Source organism: Leguminivora glycinivorella, chromosome Z, assembly GCF_023078275.1.
Source record: "Leguminivora glycinivorella isolate SPB_JAAS2020 chromosome Z, LegGlyc_1.1, whole genome shotgun sequence".
Taxonomy (NCBI): Eukaryota; Metazoa; Arthropoda; class Insecta; order Lepidoptera; family Tortricidae; genus Leguminivora; species Leguminivora glycinivorella.
The window spans coordinates 25,801,577-25,808,733 of record NC_062998.1 but is presented as its reverse complement, the minus strand read 5'-3'; the positions used below and the strand labels follow the sequence as shown (position 1 = coordinate 25,808,733).

The 7,157-nt window shown below is 37.9% G+C and overlaps 1 long non-coding RNA gene across 1 annotated transcript; it reads left to right on the top strand.

Annotated features, from left to right (window-relative positions):
* The first annotated feature begins 1,503 nt into the window (after positions 1-1,503).
* LOC125241208 lies at positions 1,504-6,923 on the top strand. The gene is made up of 3 exons (XR_007178724.1): positions 1,504-1,776; positions 2,812-2,986; positions 6,177-6,923. It is a non-coding gene; the product is annotated as an uncharacterized LOC125241208 (long non-coding RNA).
* Positions 6,924-7,157: the final 234 nt, after the last annotated feature.

Here is a 7,157-nt window from a genome sequence, read left to right as displayed (position 1 = left end):
TGGTTTTCACGTCGCCACTAATAGGGTTTGCCCTGAGCATAAGAGACAAAAGGAAATTAAAGTAACTATGGCCAATAACTGTGTTTCTTACGGTGAAGCTGTCAAATTACATCTAGCAGTGTCAAAATCGTTTGCCGATGTCCTTCTAACTCAACCACAGTCTCAGCCTATCTTTCATCGCAGTGTTTTTAATGCTGCCATTGCTGCCCCAGGTACAAGTGGTACATCCACACAGTCAGATAGCTATAAAAAGACAACTTTTGTGAAACCATGTAAATTTAGAAAACGGACAATAGGGTATGATGTATGATGTAGCGGCTCACAATGCATTAGTTAAAGAATATGCTATCCCATCTCCTCAAAATGGCTGTGCTCTTCAGCAAGAGGTGCACAATTAAGATTCAGTAGCTAATGAAATTCAAACTTTAATTATTATTTTATCCCATTTGTTAGTCGTATACCTCGAAATCAAAAAATCCTTGTAGCTTTTCACCTATTCACGTTTCGCCGCGATGGCGTATTTTGTTGAAGCGTGTAATACCGATAGTATATTTTGTGACTCGCATTTATTTATAATAGATTTTTACAACAGTAGCATATTTTGATGTAGCATGTATTATCAATAGCCTATTTTGTTAACCGCATATATTTTCAATAGATGTTTACAACAATAGCATCTATTAGCCTGTTTAGTTAGCCGCAAATATTTTTAGTCGCATTTCACCTGTGTTGCATATTGTTGTAGCATAAAAGGTAGAAAAAAATGGCTATATCACTGGGATATACATACTAAAAATATAGTTACTTATTGACCTCATTCTTACTGTGCAGCTATTAATTAAACTAGCTTTGGAGAATATTTTGTTTATGAAATCTACCTCTAATGCGAACACGATTATTTGGGAAAGAAGTTATCGAAAGGAAAATGGGAAAATTAGACCATGAATGTGTACTATCGAGACATAGCTGCAAACATTGCACGACATCTATATAACTAATTATACAACAATTAGGTAATCAATTTATTTAGAATAGAATAGAAATATTTATTTGCATGAATACGTTACAATAAGATCTTATAAGTAAAATATTTAGTCACAGTATCCCGTCGACATAACATCAACATGCAAATTATTTACAGTTTGTACCTACATGAAGGTACGAGTACCTACTAATTAACTAACTATGAGCATGCAATCATTATACAATATATATATATATATATATATATATATATATATATATATATATATATATATATATATATATATATATATATATATATATATATATATATATATATAGTCCTCCTTTCGGCCGTTGTTGATCAGGCTGAAATCCGCATCAATTGTTGATCTGCCTTTACGGGCCTGTTACTAAGGAAGTTTTGATTTTATCGTGCTAATATTGGTATACATTAATTCTCCTCCTTGCAACGCTGTGCCTAAGTGTGCCACAAAGCCTCTAACTCGTCATGCACTGGCACGGCGGTTGTTGATCTTGTAACCGCCTTTTTTTTACACACAATAATACTTTGTTGATCAATATAAACATTTCTTGATCAACATTTACTGCGGAATCTAGTATTTTGAAAACGGCGCGGCGCAACGGCAACGTCGCAAAAATGAAACGGAAGTATATTAAAGTGCGATGGGGCTACGTACGCAAGTTTACTGCGTTTTCTGACTCGGTCTGTCATTAGTCTATTTTCGTGCAGTGGACATGTTTTGCAGTTGGATTTGGGTTGGTTAGAAAAATGGAAGACACAACAAGTAGGTAAGTAACTTTAATTTGAATTAAAGACATTAAAGTACTATACATATTTTATTGAATGTTACCTTTATTTTCGTAATTTACGAATACAACTAATAAGTAATAACAAACATGCGTTACCGCGCGTGTGTTGGTGTTCGACGCACATCAAACGAGCCAAATAAGTAACTATTAAGTAAACAAATACGCATTAATATTGTATTGTATACCTACTTAGATATACAAACGTATTTTTACAAGCTTTTATTTATTTTCCCCTGTCTCGTTATATGCCTGTCTGTAAGTAATCAAATCTTGCAATTTAAATTTGATACACTTTGAAATTTGACTGAACTTTGAAATTTTGTATGCATGTATAACTAGGATGACAATGCAATATTATTATGACAAAGAGCTGATCTGATGATGGAGCTGGAAGGTGACCATAGGAACTCTGTGATGAAACAACCAAACACCGTCGTGTTTGGGTTTTTTAGAATTGCCTCAATGATTATAAGTTAACCATGGGAAGGAAAGTACAGTCAGCCAAAAAGCTTGTGTCAAAAATGAAATTTCTGTTAAAAAGCTTACTTGTTGTATGAAATGTCTAATTTTTAACCCCCGACGCAAAAACAACGGTTTGTTTTAAGTGTGACGTGTCTGACTGTCTGTCTGTCTGTCTGTTTGTCTGTCTGTCTGTCTGTCTGTGGCATCGTAGCTCCTAAACGGATGAACCGATTTAAATTTCGTTTTTTTTTGTTTGAAAGCTGAGTTAGTCGGGAGTATTCTCAGCCATGTTTCATGAAAATCGGTCCACTATGTCGCGGACGGGGGTTTTTCAAATTTTTAATTTTGTGGTTATAATCGCTGTTGCTTTATAATCCTCTTCACAATCGAGTCTAGGTTAAAGATAGGCTTAAATTTTTGCATCTTTATGTAATTGAATAAGATGAAAAAATGTAAACATTTATCTTTGATCAAAAATATGTAGGTACCATGTACACTGCCTATTCGCAATTTCCGACTTATTAACAGACTAAAACCATTCACTTTTTCTAGGTGCCTGTTCAAACACCAGGATTATGTCACCAATATTAGACCCTGATTCACTATCTGAAACATCTTCGATAGTGCCAATTGCGAAGGAAATTAAAATAAGTACCTAATACAGATAATACTACGTGATTACGCAATGATTCGGGATCCTGAATCTGAAACTGATGTCGATATGCAGGTGGGTACTACCTATTTATGCTAACTAACCTCTTAAAAGTAGGCACAATGCTATGTTGTACAGTTAGTTTGTCACTTGAATAAGAATATTTTATTCGCATATGTAAATGTGGTAAACAAGTGGGTATAGATATTATGGTGCTACCATAGGTACCATCACATGACAAAAATTTACTTTCCAAGTTTTTACATATGTATTTTTGTTCGATCCATGTATATTATAACCAGACATCAATAAAATAATTATAATAGCATTTTCGGCGGCCGGCGGCATTAGCGGCCGTGTTGTGTTAACAGAATAAAATTGGTATATAGACAATTCCAAAAATGGTTAAATAAGGTAAATTTCAGTGGTGGTACGGCCTTACAAGCCCAAAAGCCTGGCTTGTCTTAGTTAAAATGATTATTAACTACATACGTAAGTAAGACTAACAATTTTAAAGTCAACAAAAATGCACGCGTTACTTATTAGACAACTGGCGATGGCGCTAAAAGTTTTGTATGGTGCCATTTGCCTACTTGGCTTGGACTAACAATTTTAAACCCGACTTAAATACGCGCGCTACTTGGTTCGGGTGAATAGATCACAGGCACTGTAAAGCCTGGCAGGCCTATGAAGTTAGGCATCATGGTCTGTGAAATGCGTAATGTTGGCGCGTGAGCGGCGGCGGTGCTGCGCTGCTTCTGTGATTGACTTCGTTTATGTTTTCAGTTACTTGTTGAGATTATATTATTGTCATTATTGAGTGATTAGATAAATAAGTAGAGCATGAAGGAGGTAGGGCATACTGAAGAAGGTAGGGCATAGCGAATGATATTCCGCTTTGTGTGGTAGGGCACAGCACAGCGCATATCGTCTCGCTCGAATCTAGAGCAGAGCTCAACTGGGGTAGTACCTCCGCCTTACAGAAGACCGCAGCCAAATAGCACTAGACCCTACTCATAGTGTTGTGTTCCTGTCGGTGAGTAAGGCTGCCAGAGCTCAACGAGGGTGCGGTGAGCTGATGACGGGAGGACTTACGGAACTAACTTGTTCCGTCTATTGTCCTTTGAGTCGTCGGCAACCCGAACCCTCCTTAGAACTTGTACACTCCTTTTTGCTGTGTACTTAACACAGCAAAAGGGAATGTACAAGTTTCTAATGGGGTGGCAACGCGTATGTGACACTGTTTGAGTTGCAGGCGTCCATAGGTTACGGTGACCGCTTTACATCAGGCGGGCCGTATGCTTGTTTGCCACCGACGTAGTATAAAAAAAAAGTGAAATAAATGTTACAATTGATGAAGTTCAGCGTGATGAGCTTAAAATGTGTGCACGTTTTTATTAACGGCGAAAGGGTACGTCAAAGTTGGTATTTTTACCAAAACCAACGCCTGACTTGACTTCCTGGATATTTCTTACAGTCTCAAAATCCAATGCATAAAACACATTCGTTGTACTTACAGTCTTCATCAGATATATCAGGCCCCGTAGCCGAATTGTATTTCTCCGACGCCAAACGAAAACGAAACGTAGTCCGGCTCTGTCTCGCCAATATGCAAGAGCGATAGGGATAGATATCTACTAGCGTTTCGTTTCGTGAGCGTTTCGTAAGCGTTTGTGCCATTAGCTACGCAACCAGAGATGCAAAGGCCCTCACAAGACTCTAAGGCAGCGTCCACACTCATGAGACGCATGTCTTGCGGCGCGGAACGGACGTCTCCGCTACGCCGCCCGAATGTAATTCAAAAAACGTCTCCTCAGTACATTTTGTATAGGAAGGACGTAAGACGCGCCCCAGGCGGCGTGGCGGCGGCCTGGCGTGCGCCGCACCGCCGCAAGACTTGCGTCTCATGAGTGTGAATGGTCCCTAACGCCTTGGTAATAGAGGCGTGTTCAGATATTTTTGAGCGCCTTCACAGCTCTGATATATCTGATGGCGACTGTAGGTTATTCTCATACAATAAATTATATTGTTAGTGCTAGGCTTGTATTGTAGGTACATACATATTGTACTTGTAGCATACCTACTGTGTACTCGCCAGTTCACACTCCACACACCGGTTGGTGCACATTACACATTATGAGGAGAAAAAATTAAGTAATTAAAATGAATAACAAAACGATTTTTAGGGTTCTATACCTACCAAAGGGTAAAACGGGAACCTATTTCTAACACTTCGCAGTCCGTCCGTCTGTCACTGCTGTTGTATCTCATGATCCATGATAATTAGTCAGTTGAAATGTTCACAGATGATGTACTTCTGTTGCTGCTAAAACAACAAGTACTAAACACATAATAAAATCAATATTTAAGGGGGTTCCATACAAAAAAAACATTAGTTTTTTTCGCTGTTTTTTTATAGATAATCGTATGGAACCCTTTGCGCGATTTCGACTCACACTTAGCGAATTTTTATTAGGGTTCCGTACCAAAAGGGTACGACCGTCTGTCACCAGGTGTAGGTATCTCATGAACCGTGATAGCTCGACAGTTGAAATTTTTACAGATGATGTACCTATTTCTGTTGCTGCTATAACAACAAGTACTGAAAACATAAGAAAATTTATAATTAAAGGGTCTTTCATACAACAAACATAATTTTATTGCCGTTTTTGTAGATAATGACACGCAACTCTTCGTGCGCGAGTCCGACTCGCACTTGGCCGGTTTTATATTTAATAGTGTGGCTCAGAAATACGAAGCTATATCTTTAGGCTAGCCTTTTTAGGCAACCCTAGGCACGCCACGTAAATATAAACATAATGTTCGATTTCGGTTCGATTCGGATTCGAACTGAGGAGCTTCAGCTTCATAGGCAGCGTCACTACCCACTAAGCTAACCGGTCGTCTAAACCCAATTGTTCTTTACTCGTTCATATACCGGACGCTCTCTCTGTCGGTTCCAGCGGGAGAACAACAATTTTAATGTACGAGTAGTTTCTTTTTTCGAGAGCAACGTAAATATAATCTCTAATATAGAGATTTCAGGATTATCAATATTTCTAAATTTAGGCGAAGTTTCTGACAATGAAGTAGTCTCCATATCAGATTTAAATTCAATCAACCCTATGCGCCTTGACCAGGTAAAAAATATTTTATTATTAGGTATTACCTATCCTAGACATAACATGGCATAGCAATAAAAAGTCTAGTAATTTAAAAGTGTATTAATACCTACATAGTAATAAATGGTAATTTTTATTTTCAGGGGACAGAGGATTATCCGGAATTATTAAACAAAGAGAAGAAACCAAGAAAAAAGCGAAGAAGGGCATGTCGCACCTTAACTTCAACCCAAAAACTCGATTCCGAAACTGATACACAGGATTTTTCTCCCAGTGATGGCTCAGATTTTGACCCGGATTCAGCCAGTCGATTTAGTGATGACTCAATGCATTTTATTATTACTTAGCAATATGCATTTGTAAGAGAACAACTCCTCGAACTGCTGCATGACACTTGCAGTCGAGGGTACCTTGCAAATGCATACTGTTGAGTGACACCGTCTGCCGTTCCCGCCTGCCGCTGCCATCGCTGTCTTATGTGTTTAAACGTGTTATGCTTAAGTCCATGTAATTACCACTATCCACCGCCCTACTCGGCTGTCAATGTTGGTATAATAAGACCTCAGATTACGACAAAGTTTTTTTCTTGCATGTCACTCGGAATGCGTTAGCAGTGGACTGTAGTAAAACACTTAAACATCTACAATGGTAACGTTATGGCGGGTAAAAACACTATTTTTACAGTTTTGTTACATTTTTCTGTGAAAAGGGTGTCTTATTCATCTACATAGTGAAATAATAAAAAAGCACTTTTAAAATTGTGTCGGTAACTTCAAACTCGGGTAAATCCATTCTGCTTTAAGGTTGATTATGTATAATAGTTATTTGTTTTACAAGGGGGCAATGTAGTTGTTTAACCGCACGTGCCAATATTGATACCTGAGCAAGCGAAAGATTCCAATATTGAACCGCGAGCGTAGCGAGTGGCTCAAAAAGTGGAATCTTGAGCGTTACGAGGGTATCAAGCCACGAAGGTTAAACAAACTTTGCCACCGAGTGAAACACAAAATTTTTCACTACACCAAGACTATGAAAATGTGCACTGTAAAACATCAAAATAAATAAAAAATATCAATTTATTTAACGTTTATGATTCAAATTCATCATTTATACGTGAATTCTAA